The following is an 18,092-nucleotide window of genomic DNA, read 5'->3' as shown; positions in this document are numbered from 1 at the left end:
CCTTTTGTGTAACGGCGGAATAGCATCCTTTTTCAAAGTGCGTTTATACTGTACTTTCAAGCCAAAAATGCTTCTGCATTTTTACGCAGTCCTGCTTGTGAACACCTCGTATTTTATGCTTGGACGTAACAACATGGCCAATGTGGCACATTTGCTTTGTCTTTGCTAATGAAGTGATTTAAGGGTGTTGAAGATGCAGATACACACATTTATCCTGCCAACACACACACACACACACACACACACACACACAAGGAGGCGCATGATGAATCATGTTGGCTACTCAGGAGGAGTTGCACCTCATTAGGGAGGATGACAAACTTCATGCCAGGCTCAGCGTTCTGTTTATCTTTAGACGATGAGAAACAATGTCAGTAGAGGGAGGGGCCAACAAACATCCTTGACCCGGCCCGACGCTCCCAGACAATCTTTACTGAACTGTGTACGTCGCCTCGTCAAGCCTGTGAGTTGTCTGCTCAGCATCCAGATGATGGATCACCTTCAACGCCTCTCGTGTTTCCTCCCCCTCCTTATGCCGTGTTTATTATTGCGCCCTGCAAGCGCTCATCTGTCAGCGGACAGGCCTCAGGCTGGGTTAAAGGTACGTGTCCACCTTAGAAAGGATCAGCAACAATATGCCATAATTTTTTTTTCACCTTGAAATAACAAGCTCATTGGAGAACACATCCAATGTTGCCAGGGCAACCCTGTATCCTCCATACCAGTGTGTCTTGACTGGTTTGGCGGCGGGACCTACCATCATCCTTTTACAACAAGGGGCCACCCAAATTACATTTTTTGGGGTACAGTGTTCCCTCACTGTATCGCGGTTCACCTTTTGCGGATTCACTGTTTAGCTATTATTACAGGCCGAGCCTGGCCCTTCAAGAAGAATTGTATTGTGGGAAGTTGTCTCTCTCTTCCCTGTCTTGTCTGTCTGCACTGCCTATTGTTTTCTGGGTCCTGATTGATTGACAATCAGCCAATCTCCTTCATTCCGCCCTGCCATGTCTCCTGTGTCATCGCCCGCCCGCTTGCTTGCTTGCTTGCTTGTAAATGAATCTTTGGTTTGAAGGAAGACTGCAACAGGAGTACTGCATCAAAATGATTTAACAAGGATAGTCACCTTTACACTCATATTACCCAGAATAGTAGACCTAACAGAAAGCAAGTTATTTAAGACACAAGACTTGCTCTTGTGGGGTGGGTGGACAGGAAGTGATGTCGGGGCTTCAGAGTTGAGTTTTAGCTTGGCTTGGGTTACGACCGCAACAGTAGCGCATGTTTTCATTAGGGGTTTGCATTCTGGATTTTTATGCCTGTTGTGAGATCATTCAAACCTGTAGTATGATGATCAAGTCTGGTGCTTCTCTCACCAAACATTACAGTGACGTTACAGCCACCGAGTGAGCAGTGTGGAATACTACATATCTCAACCTTTCAATGCGTCTTCTGAATGCCTTATTTGCATTTTACTTCATTTAGTCATTTTTATGCTTAGAAATGCTTTATTTCGGGAAAAAAGCATACAATTTGCTTAAATATGCATATATTTGGACTAATAACAGGCTGTATTCAACCATGAAAAATGATTTATTAATGAATATATTTTTGATATCACAAACGTGGGAGTGAACCTGTGAAATTTCAACTGAAGTGGCATGGGACGACGATTTATGTACACTCAACGAAGAATAAAATTCTGGTTTTAAGTCCTTTCGGAAGACCACACCTACAAGAACTCCAAGACTCATGAAACCAAGTTTGTGACTGAGACTATTTTTTTTTTCCCCATTTCAGACGTTTACCCGTCAAAAGGACACATTACGGTTGAAAGAAATGACTTTAATTGAAGATGAACGTCTTTCATTTGATGAGTCACAGCAACAGAGATGCAAATTGCATTACCTCTGATGGCGCACCTTTGACTAATATCTGCCTTTCATCTGGCATCTGTGCTGATACGACTGTTTTCCAGCTCTGCATCAAAGTGACGACTAGAGTCGTAATTGCTAGATCCTATCTGGACTCTTGCTAAAACGCTAACGGTGTGTGCGCAGGGGGATAGCCAGTTTGAACTTATTACATTTGCAACTCAGTTTATTTGCGGAAATGAAACAGAATTTGATTTTCTGCGCGCACGTCCAACGCAAATGTCTTTATTGCTTTTAAAACACACACACACACGCGGTGTGTACCGATGTCTGTGTTCCTTCCCACAGTCGCACCGTGAAACGTGAGATGTGATCAAAAGGGGCAAAAAGGTCATTAAGCCTGATGATGGAAAGTTGCTGTTTTTCTTTTCAGTGGGGGGATGAGTATCGTGGAAGTTCAGTGTGATTTATTTATCCTCTGGGAAAGAAAAAAAAAAACTATACATGGTTGTCAGGTCATAGCAGAGTCATCCTATGCAGCCTTGCTCTACTTAAATAAATGCTTGTAGTGTGCGTAATATATGGTAAGTTGGTGTTAGAAGTGGGATCAGTACCAGTGAAGTTCCCAGTAAACAGCAAATTAGGGTTTGGCAGAGGACGCTTCAACACATCTGGCTTCCTTCTTAGCTGAAGGCAGCACAAGAAAATGCTTTGGTCTTTCTGTGGCTTTACATTTTAAATCTAAGTCAGAGATGTGAGTGTGGCATTGCTACCACATAAGTCACACTTTTTTTCATAGTTTGGCTGGTCCTGCGACTTGTATATCAGAATATATAATTGAACGTACTGCCTTTTAACTTAGTGGGGTGGTGCTTGTTTTTTTGGCGACACCTAGTAGCCACAACAGTTGAGTCAGTCGCGCATGTGATGGAGTTAGGCACAGAAAGCAAATGATGTAGAGCATAGCGGACATTTTTTGTTATACTCCCTGCTGTGGAAACAATGTATCTGTAAGTCATGTGCAATGATACGTGATGTGTGGACGGAGAAAGTTGGTATTTTAAACAGCAATGTTTGATTAGGACACTAATTACATCTAGCTTGGAGATTGTAGCTGCTGTGTCAGCCACTGACTAACTAAATATACATGTATGGTTTTCACTTAGTTAATTTGGGAAAACAAAAATGAATGTTAAAAACGGCTGTTTGATACGTGTCTACACAGCAGGATGCATCCAGATGTCATGCCACGTATTAAGTGTCTTCTTCCAGAACATTCTGTTATGTTATGTTTGTTCACCAGCTCAAGCCCAACTGATTTGAGGTTGCAAAGTGCAACCTCCGAAGTGCAAAGTCCAAAGTGCCGCCTGGGGGCCATTTGCAGCCCACAGCACATTCTAAAATATAAGAACACACAAACAAAACTGAAAAGTAATTTTACAAGAATAAAGTCAAAATATTAAGAGGAAAAGTGTGTTTTTTTTTGTTGTTTTTTTTTTAAAGAGAATAACATGAGGAAAACAATTTTTTAGTTGCATGAAGTTGAAATGTTTTTTTTTTTTTAATGGTGTAAGTTTGTGAGAGACAATCAGAACAACAAATAAAGTTGTAATTTTTGGATAATTATTTTGCGGAAAAAAATTTCACGAGGATAAAGTCAAAATATTACGGGAAGAAAATTGACAAGGTTGAAATATTTGGCCCCTGCTGGAAAAACGTTTGGACACCCCTGGTTTAGGTACATGAAACCCAAATGTTTAACTTTGCAGTGTGCTAGCCTTCTGCTTCACTAGATTTCCAGCATACACACTATACTACTACAATACTTGCATTTTAAAGTATAAAGAAAAGGTGCATTCAGTTGCAAGCATTCTGCTCCATGTTTTAAAGGAAAAAGCCAGATGCAGCATAAATCGATGCAGTGATGTTACCTCGGCTACCTCTTGGGCACGTAGCTTGGATTAAAATGATAGGAAACAGATAACCAATCATAGAGCAAATTAAAGACAGGCCACATCGCCAGAATGATTTGTCTGTTGAAATAAATGAAGGGATCAATGCGCGTATATGTTTATGAATACAAACGGCCTCGCTGTGGCGGCTCCTGATTGGAATCAATGTATGCATGCTGTGCATTCATTTACGTGCTTTTTACCGGATGAATCTTCATGCACACACAAGAATGACCGACAGTAGGCCACGTAATTCACAATCGTGAGGGAATTGGAGCCTTTTTATAGACGCCATTATCTTAGAATTAAGTTTTAAGTTGAGGAATGAAAGGATGACTGTACTGTATGGTGTATTTGTGTGATTGCTGCTTTCCTGGTGTCACTTTTACCCGCACCCTTTGCCATGTGGCTGAAAATTGAAACCCACCCAAGCTAAATTTCCACACAACTGAACAGCACTGTCATTTCTAAACTGATTTGTCCACTTTTCTCCACCAAATTCTACATTAGTCCCGCCTCTCTCTACAGGTCTGGGATGTACCACTAATTGGAATTACCGCAAAGGCCCCAATGAACTGCCGAGTCTCCTGTCATTAACAGGTACGTGGTCTACAAAACCAAATAACTAACTTGGTCTCCAATTAACAGCTGTGGCTGTAGGCAACATCCTGATGTTTTTTGTAATGAACTCCACAAAATGGTAGTCACTGCATTTAAAGTGTGGGCATCCAGCTTGGCGGTAGCCATGTGTGTTACACGTGCTGCACCGTTCCAATGTTACAGGAGGTGGCACATATGGAGGAGGTTGAATCCCAGAGCTGAGACAAGCGGTGTGGTGTCAAAAGTATTTTAGTAACAACAAAAGGTGCTCACGAAGGAGAAAAAGCAGCATACAACAGAAGACGCGGTGACTATAAGGTCACTGGGAAGCTAACAAAGTCCAACGAAAATGACAAAGTAGCAAATGATGGTAAATACTAAAAAGGTTCAACAACTTACAGGTGGAGTTGGCAGCAAGGGGAAAAAGAGACAAGAGTTTCACTAGCAAGCGTGTCATCAATGAGCGATGCATGCACAACGCTGGCGAGGAGTCACAACAACCTGGCAATCAGCTGGCTAGACAGCGTGACTTATGAAGGTCTTGATTACAGATGAGCTGCAGATGTGCTGGCCGGACGAGCAGGTGGGAGGAGTCCTCTGCAGGACTGCAACGAGACAGCAGAGGGCAGCAGACCAAGCAGAGTGCAGATCATGACATCCAATGAACTCGCCGCTGGTATTCATGCTGGATGAGCAGTTTGCACTGTGCAGGTATTACAACATTGGTTCTGTTGCAGCTGTGTTGTGCAATAGGCAGTATTTGTTCATATATGACCATGTGGTCAAACCTTTTCCGTTCCACTTTCTCATGCACTCCAAATCATTGGTACAGTTCATAAAATGAAGTTGTTGTACGTATGTCATGACTTTTTACATTTGAGAAGTAACGGTCTCTCTCCAATTATTGCCTACTTCCAATTAGTTAAAATTAAAGTAAACAAATGCCTTGGCTATAATTGGAGAATTTATGGTTCCAAGTTTGGAATATTCCAACAAAATGAAGTTGCTACAATTGAAGGTAATGTTTGGACACTCTAGTATTGGAGTAAGGAGCCTGCTTTGAACTCCACTTAATGCCTGTTATATTTGCATTTTAGCGATATGATGTTCGTTGCTGTTATGATTATTGTACTATAGTACGTTATGTGTAATAATGGATAGAGTAGATTGTGGTAACTGTAGCAGAAGTTGTTATTGCTAATGATGAGTTAAAGGTGATATTGGTATGTGGGGGTTTTTTTTGGGGGGGGGTGTACCAGGTTTTGTGTTTCCTCACCATTAATCAGCGATGGCTCCATTGGGGGCCATCTTGCCATCTTGTTAATTACTATGACATTTCACAAGTGTGGCATGACCTCGCACGCTATTTACACCTGCTTTCTGGCACTAGTGTCTCCTCTGTGTAATCTTGTTTTTCCCGTTTTTATATTTATTTATTTATTTATTTATTTTTACCATCGTCGTTTACTTTGTGTTTTCAGCTTCTTGTTTGTACTTTTTAGATGGACGCTTCGTTGTCACCTACACTACCAGACCTCTGGAAGCGGAGTTCTTAACCTTTTTCACCTCGAGGCCCAACCTTTGCAGTACAGACATTCAAACATTAACACTACATTTGACAAAGAATAATAATAATAATGCATGTGTGTTTCATTTCTGTTGCGATATGTCATGCATTTAGCTGGATAGTAATATCATCTGCACAGTGCATGGAAAATAATTCAGCAAATATGAGGCTGTTGCAGGACTCCTCGGTGTAATCAAAAGCAACGCAGGCCAGTGTAGACCAAGCAAACCAAGGAAATAGATTTTGATTTGTGGAGAAGAAATGAGCTGTTTAAAAGCAAAACCTCCTTTCAGCTAAATTAAAAAGTGATTTCAAATGACAGGTGATTTTTTTTCCCCCCCTGAAAACACAATCTCCAGTGATAGCAACATCAAACAAAAGGGAGCTCATCATTTAGATTGGCTGGAAGAGTACAGTAGATGCTGCACTCACTGCTGCAAAGATCCTATTGGTGCCGCGCGTTACTCAACACAAAACATTATTGCTTGGAAACGGGAGAAATAGAAAAGTGTACGTGACCTGGGAAGCTTAAAATGTAATGAAATATCATTTTCTTTAGGAATTTATTTTTTTAAAATAAAAATACATAAAATCAATTAAAATAAAATACATTTTTATTTTGCAATACATTTTTGTATAAATTAAATATTTCTTAATATTGCATATGTCATATTATTGTGGAATGATGTCAATTGTTGGTGACTTCCTGCTGCATCTAGTCGTTGTGTTGTGTGTCCTTAGTGTGTTCCTTCATGTCTTTGACAGCAAGTACTTGGGTTTCTCCATTTAGCTGTGGAAGTACTGAAGATTTTGCAGTTGGAGCTCCCACGTTGCCTTGAATCTTTCCCGCATCTCTAAGTTGCGTTCTTTCTTAGTCATTTCTTGGTTGTTTTCGCTGTATTTCCATTCCTGTCCCTCCAAATGTCGTTTTAATTTCTAAAATGACATCTAACAGTGCTATGCAATAAAATAGAGGGCAGGTAAAGATTCTTGCTTTACCATAATGTGGCCGGTGGAGCGATGGCGGCTCCATATTGCACCGTAGCGTTGAGTCCTGTTGCATGAGAAGAAAAAGCGACAGCTGAGAATTCCAAGACGAGGCCGGACGCCAACACCACACTCGCTTGAGGAGGAAATGAATTTGTTCCCAGCAGATGTATCACGTTGCATCAGCGTACACAGACGTCCGCTCGAGCTACGATAGCTCAGCAACAAGGATACCAAACGCTAACGCGGCCACACAATACGCAACGGATTGTAAGCCCTGCGTTTTGCCTCAAGGCGTGAGCCTTCTGCCATGGCGCTGAGCCTTCCCACTCCATTGAAAGGAGTGATGCAGGATGGCAAGCTTACGCCTGGAATCACAGGATTAAGGCGGCTCGGAGACGTGGCGAATTGATTGGCTCTGTCACTATGCAACACAAATCGATCAGAACTCGGGGGGGGGGGGGGTATGGCACATGCCGGGGAGTGGCGGTGTGGTGTTGCAGTGGAAATATTGCTGGTTTGAACCCAGGCTCATCTTGTCTACCCCTGTAGTCTTTCAGCAAAATACTGTCCCATTTCTTTTAGCTATTTCTTTTCCTTAGCTTTTCTTCCTGGCGCTTGCTATCAAAGTAGTCAATGATCACACAATTTGTAACTGTTTGAAGGTCGATGAAAAGCCCAAAATGATAAAGCAGAAAGTGAAAGTTAAGCTTGTGTGAGAGCATAAACAATGCATCTTTTGTGTGTCTGTCTTCTCCCGGTATTTTTCCAGCCGTCATGTGTTACGCAACTCTGATTGTGCTGTGTGTGTGTGTGTGTCAAGAAGGCCTTCTATGAGAAGTTATTAGACTGAATCTAATACACACTATTTCCACACATGAGGCAAAAACAAAAAAACACCATCAACCCACATTTGCAGGCCAAAAAGTACTATCTTAGCTACTCAGAAGGTATAAAAAAAATATATAAATGTTCTATTTTGTGTTTTTTTTATGTAAAATAGGTAATATTTCAGAATATTATGGGAATGTTGTGGAAAAAAAACAAATACAACTGTTCAAGAGAAGTTTCACAAAAAGCATAAAAAATGCACATTTGGGTTTTGCATGTTCTGCGTGCGTGCGTGCGTGCGTGCGTGCGTGGCTTTTCCCCCCCACATTCTCAAAACGTGCATGTTAGGTTAATTGGCAACCCTAAAGTGTCCGTCGGTATGAATGTGAGGGTGAATGGTTGTTTATATGTGCCCCTGCTAACAACCAGCGTGTACCTCGCCTCTCGCCCAAACTCAGCTGGGATAGGCTCCAGCATACGCCCACGACCCAGTTGAGGACAAGTGGCATAGAATGAATGAATGAATTCTCGTAACATTACTTTCCCCTCTTAATTTTGTGGCTTTTTTCCTATATTTTTTTCTTGTCATTACGCATTAACGCTCATCATAAATTCCCTATTTTTTTGCATGCGTGAAAAAACAATGCCGTGTGTGTTTTAATTGATTTCTGTGTGAAAACCCAACCATCTATTTGGCTTCCAAGCGTGTTGCAGATAATAAACCAGACCTGGCATCAGACATGACAGAATTCCGATAGTGTGTCCAGCGTTAAATATTCCACAGTATCTTATTCCAGGTCAGTCAGCTCCACTTTAGAAGTGTGGGAAAGTGGACCTGCTGTGTGAACAGTGCCAGAACAGCCTGAGAACACCGCACCTGCATGTCCAGTCCAAAAAGGAGGATGTGTGTAAGAGGCTACTGTTACTGTGAACACAAACACATGTAAGATTTGTCGTGTAAGATTTGCTGAATTTGTGCCTGCAGGGGACGCCTGAAGGTGAAATATCGTATTAAATGCACACCATTCCACAGCAAATAGATTTTCAGAGAAGATGGAACAGGTTGTATTTGTGTTTGTGTGTCAGTCACCTGTCAGGCACATGTGCTGATAAGACCAGATTTGCCTCCCCCTTGCCGGGTTATCTCAGCTTCCATTCATCTGTCCCTCGACTACTACTCCTTTCAATAGTCTTGTCTTCTCTTCCACACTTCATTTCAGCATCTTGCAGTGTAATTGTGGTTTGGCGTCGTGGCCTCAACAGTCTACATTTTCATGAAACTGCTATTTGGTGACGTATAGTTCTACTTTAAATAACATCCACTGGCACCAGTCCATGAGGGCCACACCCCTCCAGTCACATCTGCAGGGTACATGTGCAAGAAGTGAGTCATCATGCAGCTACTTTGTGACTAAGCACCATCTCTGAGGGATTTAATGGCACCGCGGACCACTAATGCATCTACAATTATTAGGGCCCGAGCAATAGCAGTACAAAGGCCCTCTTGAAACTATTGGTGGCGATCATGAAAGGACGCACAAAGCCTCAAGACAGATACTTTAATGATCTCCAAGAGAAATTGACATTTCCAGCAGCTCTGCAAAAATGTCAAGAACCTTTTTTCCAAAACAATTTCAATTGTTATTGAGTGCTGACGCTACCACCACTATGCGGTTATCTTGGTATTAACTTGTCTTGCTATTTATGGAGACAGAAGTAGCGTATAAAAGTGTTTAAAAGTTCCTTCCTCTGGGTGTGTAAGCGCTTGGAGCCACGTCCAGGCGTAAGCATGTACACAGGCTCTCTTGTTTGTCGCCTCCCTCCAGCTACATCTGTTGGAAACAGAAAGAACCGCCCACTCGCCCGAAGCGGTCTTTGGTAAATACAGTGAATAATAGATGACAACTGTATGTCGGTGTTTTGTGTTTGAATGAGTGACAGAAAGCGGAGGCCTGGAAATGAGGCGGTGTGAGGCAATAAAATCAAAGCTTTCTCTGACAATATAACGGCAAATAAAATCAGAGGATGTCTGTCAACCTGCCTTTTTAATAAGTCTCGACTCTACTTTGCCAACACTGGTGACCTTGTGGGTTTTTTTACGACAGTGGAACCTACAAAGTCAAACATGATCCGTTCCGTGGCAGTGGTTGACTTCCAAGTTCTGTTTTCAAAGCATATTTAGTCAACCAATGTACGTATAAAGGGTGCATGGCAGGAACCGCTGGAGGGGCATGAGAGGCAAGGGGGCTGTAGTAATCCCTTGTTTATCACCACTAATCGGTTTCGGATCCGACCGTGGGAAGTGAAGTAAGATTCCTTATTTATAAATGTAATATTTTCATGGTTAGAGGATAGAAAACCTGTTTACGACCTTCTAAATGTGTTTTTTTAACATGATTAGAGCCCTCTCGACATGAAATACCACACCTATAGTCACCTTGGCACTCCTATTACCCAATATAGTAGACATAGGTAACATTGGGAAGACTTCCTTGTTCTTTTACTTCCTGTTCTGTTCTGCGGTGGCTCTTGTCTCATCAATGTAAACAATGTAACAAACTCACACCTAGTGACCAGTGTAGTATACATGGATGCATCTTCTGAATGTCTTGTATTTATATTTTACTTAATTTTGCCATTTTTATGCTGGGGAGTGCTTAATTTAGGCAAAAAAAAATGCTTAAGCATTTTTGGGCAAAAAAAAAATTTTGGTGGCTAAAAATTTACAATTAGATTTCTTAAAAAATGAACAGAGTGAAGCTGCGATATGTGAAGTGCTAAGTGGCACTGAAATGAACAAGGGCTTATTGTACTGCACTGGGAAAAACTATTTTTTTTTTTTTGTCACAGTAAATGTTACTTTAGTTACACGTATAAACCATGTGAGAAAACTGTAGTTAATGTATTTATTTTTAAAGAAAATCTTTATTAATGTGTTTACTTGGTGTTAGGTAGTAAATGTTGTATGTTTTTGTTATGTACATTTGAATAATGATACTTAAGTAACATTTACTTAAGGTGGATCAGTGGAGAATACCAAGTAAAATCTACAACGTTCATATGTTGACGGCAGAGCTCCGTCTGGTGGCCCACCAAGCATGGCTGCTGGGCACTCATGGCTGCCGTTGGCCAAGTAAATGCTTTGCTGAGACGAAATGCATGATGGGATGAAGTTAAAACAGCAGTTTTTTATTTTAAACTCGTATTTGGTACTTGTCTTGGATATTTATTAGCTAACGTTTGAGTGTTAATTTGCTGTGTGATGATTTTAGCATTCTTTGTACGTCAAACTGTTATATTGAGAAATTACCTCTGATGGTTTGACAAGCTCCGCGAGAGTTCCCGTATGACTCCTGATTGGCTCCTGCTAAAGAGTAAGCTACTGATTTGCGAGCGGCACAGTTATTAAACGATTAGTAGTTCTGAAGTATAGACGATGGCTGGTCGCCAGCCAATCGCAGGGCAACGTTACTTAAGATGTTTGTTTTTAATCCAGATTTTTTTCGGTGTGATCAGCCTCTCTTATGTTACAGAAAGTCCAATTTCTGGTTCTATGGTTATCATGACACTTTTTGCTATTGTGTTGCACCACAAAAACACTTTTGGTGTTTGTCCTTGGCTGACGTCTTGCAAGATGACTGTTTGAACTCTAAAGTTTTGTATTTCCTCTTTTCCAAATGTCCAAATGGCAACATTGTGTGCCACGTAGCATTTGTATGTAAGTGTGTGTGTGTGCAGTGATGATAGGCTAATTAGTTTGCCGATGTTGCCGCCTGCTTGCGGAATAGGTCAGAGACATCAATCATGGAAAGTCTCCACAATGCAGCCTGCTGGGAGACTGTTGCCGTTTGTGTTCCTTTGTGCGGAAGTCTAAGGAGCAAGAAAGACGTTATTGTTGTACTCGCGACCGCTGCGCTTTGTGTCATTACGGGAACTTGTTTTTCTTCTGTCTGAAGACGTTCACAACGCTACGAGAAAGCCGCATCACAGTGGAAAGATAATAACTTCTGTCAATCAGTGGTCGGCAAGTTATTTCAAAAACAAACTGTGGAAGAAACGGTACATTAGAAATAGAAGTACAGTAATCCCTCGTTTATCGTGGTTAATTGGTTCCAGACCCGACCGTGATAAGTAAATTTCTGCAAAGCAGGACTCCTTTTTATTTATTAATGAAATATTTTTGGAGTTAGAGCATCAAAAGTGACCTAATACATTTTTTAACATTATTAGACCCCCTAAACATGAAGTAACACCCCTATAGTCACTTTTACAGTCCAATTAGTTTACATAAGAGAAATTGACAGGAGACATAAATACATAATATAGATTCACATGTTAGCATTGTAACATTACTGACACATCAGAGCATCTTTCAGTGCGTTTTTTGAATGTCTTAAGTTTGTATTTTACTTCATTTAGTTGTTTTCATGCTCAAAAATGCAGAATTTAGGCCAAAAATGTGTAAAATTAGTTTAAATATGCATCATTTTTGACTAATATGCTGTAATCATCCACGGAAAACCATGACAGAGTGAAGCAGCGAAATTCGAAGCGCGATTCTATGCAACGAACACGCCAAGGTGCTGACACCAGAATGAGAGTCCAGAGCTCTCGGCATCGATCTAAAAGCCCGAGTGGTCGCCTCGATGTCCAGCTCGACTCTGAAGGCGTCAGAGTGAGGTTTACCAAAGTACTTTTGCACAAATGCATACTCCTTGTTGCTGTGTATCAAAATTGACGTTGCCCAACCAATGGCAATACCGTCAGACCACGCGATGGGCGGACATACACAGAAACAAAAGCTACAAGCAAAGCGGAACAATAAATGCCGACTGAGGTCTTGAAATGCGTTGAGGTCCCAAAGTGTTTTTATTACTTTTCAGCAGTGCATGATGCCCCGCACGGTGCAGATTTCCCACCTGAGGGCTTTGTCACGCTTCGTTCAAAGTCAAAAACACGCAATTTAACTGCAATTATCATAGCCTAGCATGGCCTGCGCTTTTCCAGCATAAATAATTATAATAAAAATAATGAACACCACTTGTGATTAGCTGGTTTGTCTTTTTGGGAATAGAGATTGCTTGTTGTTCTGCAGAGTCAAGGATTTTTGACACACACACACACACACACACACACACACACACACACACACACACACACACACACACACGCACACACATGCACACAGAGACACAAAATAAGGAGCTGAGCAAACAGAAAAGAGACAATTGTGTAAGCAGTGTGGCAGATTAATTTGTTGTGCAGGAGAGAGTGACTGAAGGACAGATGAACGCTACGCCCAAGGGGGGGTGTAGCCTTGGATGGATCGTTTTTGGAGAGCAGGGAGTGTCCAAACTTTTTCCAGTGATGGCCACATAGTGAAAAATGAAAGGATGCGACTTTTCCACTAAAGCAGTGCTTCTCAAATAGTGGGGCGGGCCTTCGCAGACATGTTGCAGACGTGCCAACATGTCTGAATTTGTTGTACTCGGCATCCAATTTGACTCTTAAATACGCTTGTTTGCTTCACTGCTCTCCATTTTGTTGCATTTCGCTGGTTTCAATTCCCAATTCAGTCTATACAGTACTGATAAATATCAGTTTCTCAAAAGTATTTCAAATCGGGGGCGGGGGGTGGGAAAACATCTCTGTCCTCCAGCGGGGGCATGACAGAAAATAATAGAGAGCCACAGCACTAAAGCAACACATATACAGTCATGTCAAAAATGATTAGACCAACTTTGTTTCTTCAGTGTATTGGTCCATTTGAATGCCTGGTACCACTAAAGGCTCATTTGTTTGGACAAGTAGAATATGATGCTAATAAATATAGCTCATAAGGGTGTAACTCGTAGAGCTTAACTCCCATGATTTTCTTTAACGACCAAAATCACTGAAGTTCTTCCATGAATAGCTGTAGCATTGTACTGCCAAAACGTTGAACTCTTATGAGCTATTTTTGTTGTGTGTCCACACAAAGGTACCTTTTAGTTGTATCAGGCATTAAAATTAACAAGAAACTGAAGAAACAAGGGTGGTCTAATCATTTTTTCCATGACCGTCGCTAAGAAGATATTTCGAGAAAATACATCAGTATCAACTTCACTCTTTGCTCTTCCCGTTTTTTCAGTTTTTTTTTTTTTTTTTTTTTTTGGTAAATATTTCAACTTTCTTCTTAATCTTTGTAAATTTTCTAATCTACTGACTTTATTCTCATATTTTGGCTTTACTCCCATAAAATAACTTCTTCCCCAGCCTATTTTTTTAAATATGTACATATTTTCTTCTCTAAGCTACTAAAATGACATTTTCTTCATAATATTACAAGTTTATTCTCTTAAAATTGCAATTTTTTTCTCGATAAAATACAACATACGTTTTTTTCCACTTCGTATTTTGACTTTATTCTTGTAAAATTACAGTTGGTTTTCCATTCCAGCTGCTTGTTCTTTTAAATTTTCCAACTATTTCAGCTTTTTTTTTCTTGTAAATTTTCTTCTCTTAATATTATGACTTTATTCCCGTAATATTTTGACTTTATTGTCATCACATAACTTACTTAGCAACCGAATTTTCCAAAAATTACAACTGTATTTGTTTTGTTTGTCATATTATCCATCCATCCATTTTCTATGCCACTTTTCCTCATTAGGGTCGCGGGGGCATGCTGGAGCCTATCCCAGCTGACTTCGGGCGACAGGCGGGGTACACCCTGGACTGGTTGCCAGCCAATGGCAGGGCACATATAGACAATCATTCACTCACATTCATACCTATGGACAATTTAGTCTCCAGTGAACCTAACATGTATGTTTTTGGAATGTGGGAGGAAACCGGAGTACCCGGAGAAAACGCACGCACGCACGGGGAGAACATTTGTCATATGACTAAACAAAATGATTTTATTGAATATTTTTATGCTACTGAAATTACTAAACTATTTTTCCTCCTAAAATTACAACTTATTTTGTCTATATTTTGACTTTATTTTTGTAAAATTACTGCAGATTTTTCTATTTGGGCTGTTTTTATAAGTGTTCTTGTTAAATTATATTCTTAGATTGTGCCGCAGGCCAAAAAAAAAAAATCAGCCGTGGGCCGCACATTGACACCTGCACCAACTCCGGTAAAGTCCATTATCTCTTTAATTCTTGGTTGTCAGAGTCCAGCTCCTCCACGGTTGTGTAGGTGTGGCTAATCTGTGGGACAGTCATCGTCAATCTGTCACCACCAATAATTGCTGTGATGTTGGTACCGCCTCCACACATCCTGTGCCTCAAGCATTACAGACCCGGACAAGCGTTGTTGCATCGGATTAGTCTGAAGCGCAACAGAGGCCGCGGCGTCTTCCGGGAGTCGAGATCGGACTCTTCGGTGGAGGTGACGACACAGAAATTGCCACTAAAGCGGTGTTGGCCTGTGACATGAATCATCAGGATGTGGGCACTTTTGAGCGCAACTATCTGACTCAACGCCCGAGGCAGAGAGCCTGAGTCAGTAGGTGGTCAATGTCACCATAAGTGCTACTGCCTTTGTCTGGTAACATCACAGAAACACCTTGCAGCCTTTTACTGCGTCATCGATGGTCACAATGCTGCTCTTTCACCTCCCACCTCTTTGATGGAGGACTTTGACACATTCATTTCATTCCCGTCACATCCTGCCGGGCTTTTAGTGGTTGCTTTTCAGTGTGCTACAGAATCATGATGCGTCACATAATTACTGTAGTTAAATAAAAGTAAGCTCATTGCATAAAAAGAATTCTAAATACACGCAGTTGTCATAAAATAATTAAAAAGGCCATGAAATGTATTAAAAAAATGGTAATTACATAAATTTATTGGTCATAAAACAAATTATTTTTTTTTCAACACAATTATTAGGTTTCGCATAATTGTGTGATGTTGTTTTTTATATTTTTGTTTTTTTTCCACATTTTAATTTATTTTATTTTCATAGCTATTCAGCATGACAAAACAGTACAATAGAACATCACATTGTTATTCTGTTTAGTACATTGTAGTCCTTCCAAAGCATGTTTCTGCTTTTTCTCGACGCGTTGAATTGATCACAACTGGACGTTTCAGGTTTCGCTTCTCATCCAAGCAGGCTTCGTCAGTTCATGCTCAAATACTAGATAGGACAGCTCCAGTCTGACTCGATAGACTCGGTATTAACTAGTGTTTATGGTCTAAGGTGGAGACATGCCTTGACAAGAATGGTTTCACTTATTTGTGGTGCAAAGTGACAGTTAAGATACAATGCATTCCACTCAAGTGACTGCCATTGGCTGGCTGACTCTTTTATTTCAGGGGTGCCCAAAGTGCGGCCTGGGGGATATTTGCGGCCCGTGGCTGTTTTTCTTTTTTTTTTTTTATTTTTTTTTATCAGCTCTCGGCACATTTTAAATTACAATTAGACAAGAAAACTAACAAAAACAAGAAAAATAGAAAAGCACAGTAATTTTGTGAGACTAAGGTAGAAAGATCAAAATGAAGTCATTATATTAACATAAAAATGTAACACAACAAAAACATTCACGAGCCTAACGTAATACAGTGAACCTTTTTTTTACCATTTTTTTCAATTTTTTATAATATTAGTAACAAAACAAAGAATAAACTGGCAATTTTCATACGATTAGGTTGGGGGGAAAAATGTTGTGCTACCACGAGAACAAAGTCAGGTAAAATATTACGGGAGTAAAGTCAGTGTTATGAAAAAAATCACAAGACAGTTGAAACATTTGTGAAATTGAAAAATAACAGCAAAAATGGAAAAACAAGCAGAGAAAAAATTATATCTTTTTAATGTATTATATACAGTATATGTAATTAAATTGAGTTTTAGTTTTTTTAATTGTTATTTTTGGACTTGATGTGTTATCTTTTGTAATTGATAGTATACCTGCATGATTTCTCCATAAGCATGGTAGTTGTTTTCATTGAAGGGGTGATGTCAGTACTGGTAAAAGAGGCTTGCAGATCAGGTTTAAATGTTAGCGCTGTGTATGTCAATAGAGGTTGTCTCCTGGTTGTGTCTTTGGAGGATTGTGCTGCAGTGAAAGTTCTACTCCGTTTAGAGCTTTATCAGCATGAGCCAATCACAGAGGCCGCTGCGGAGTAGCGGGGATCATCCATCACGGATAGGAGAGCAGCGCCCGGGACATCTCTGTCACGAGATAATGCATTGTGTGGACAAAAGGGATGGAAACGTTTCAAGGGGAGGCCAAATACCCTCCACGGTTCTTAATGATTTGAATCTGATGTTGTCTTTCACTGATGCTGTGACAACAAGGACGAGAGACACGGAAAATAGTTGCTTGCAAATACCGACTACACAGACCTTGCCCAGAAACTTCAACAGTGTTTCTTCCTAAAAGTGCAGCTCCGTGCTCGCCTTCGTTGCCAAGCCTGGAACGAATCCCAGCAGCTTACACGAGGACGCCGAGATTGATTCATGCCCCGAGTCCTTGAATCGTTAACAAAAGAGAGAGAGACAGATGATAGGAATTAAGGAAAAAAGGAAGTGTAGACACTGTGAAGAGGAAATCTGTTTTTGTGAGCAGGGAGAAAGAGATTAGCTTGATAATATTTCAGGTGAAATAAGACCCTGCAGCATTGGAAGGAAAGGGAAGCGTTGTATTGATTACTTTTTCTGTCAGGAAATTATGGTTTGTTATTGCACTTGTCCATTATTCCATTTGATTTGACTGACATTAGTTCAAATTATGCACAAACATTCACATTCTTGTCACACTGACTTGCTAAGATTACCTGCTAGAGGCCGCTTGTCTCCAAAACACATCCTCCACATGCTTATCACCTGATTCAAATAGCCTTGGGTGTGGAGGCATGCGAGTCTGGCCTTCATTGTCTCTCATTGTCCCTCACAGGAGGAGGAGATACAAGTGCCAAATAGTCGCCTATTTATTCGTGTGTAAGCTTCAAGAGTTCCTTGACTCATGCGAGAGCCTCAAAGCGCACACACAGGGCCGTGATTCGCTTTAAAGCCCATCCTCTGTCTCATACATGAACAGCATCTTACAAAGTACACATTGTATGTATTTGTGTGTGTGTGTGTGTGTGTGTGTGTGTGTGTGTGTGTGTGTGTGTGTGTGTGTGTGTGTATGTATGTAATTTTTTTCAATGCACCTTGTATATGTGTATATATGTGTGTATGTACAGTAGGTGTATATATGTATGTATACAGTATATGTGTGTTTGTATATAGCATGAGAAAAGTGAACTAAGATGTACTGTGTAATTTTCTAAGCCCCCG

The 18,092-nt window shown here is 40.6% G+C and overlaps 1 protein-coding gene across 6 annotated transcripts in view; it reads left to right on the top strand.

Moving 5' to 3' along the window:
• Positions 1-18,092, top strand: part of LOC129174224 (cyclic nucleotide-gated cation channel beta-3) — a 77,469-nt gene that overhangs the window by 37,303 nt on the left and 22,074 nt on the right. For all 6 annotated transcript variants that reach the window (XM_054765973.1, XM_054765972.1, XM_054765969.1 and 3 more), the window contains 2 exons: positions 4,355-4,426; positions 4,978-5,137. The gene's annotated coding sequence lies outside the window, so the exon portion shown is untranslated. The remainder of the gene's footprint in view (positions 1-4,354; positions 4,427-4,977; positions 5,138-18,092) is intronic.

The sequence above is a fragment of the Dunckerocampus dactyliophorus genome, chromosome 21 (assembly GCF_027744805.1).
Source record: "Dunckerocampus dactyliophorus isolate RoL2022-P2 chromosome 21, RoL_Ddac_1.1, whole genome shotgun sequence".
In the NCBI taxonomy this organism is placed as follows: Eukaryota; Metazoa; Chordata; class Actinopteri; order Syngnathiformes; family Syngnathidae; genus Dunckerocampus; species Dunckerocampus dactyliophorus.
The sequence above is the reverse complement of the archived record's forward strand: the minus strand, read 5'-3'. Positions and strand labels throughout refer to the sequence as shown.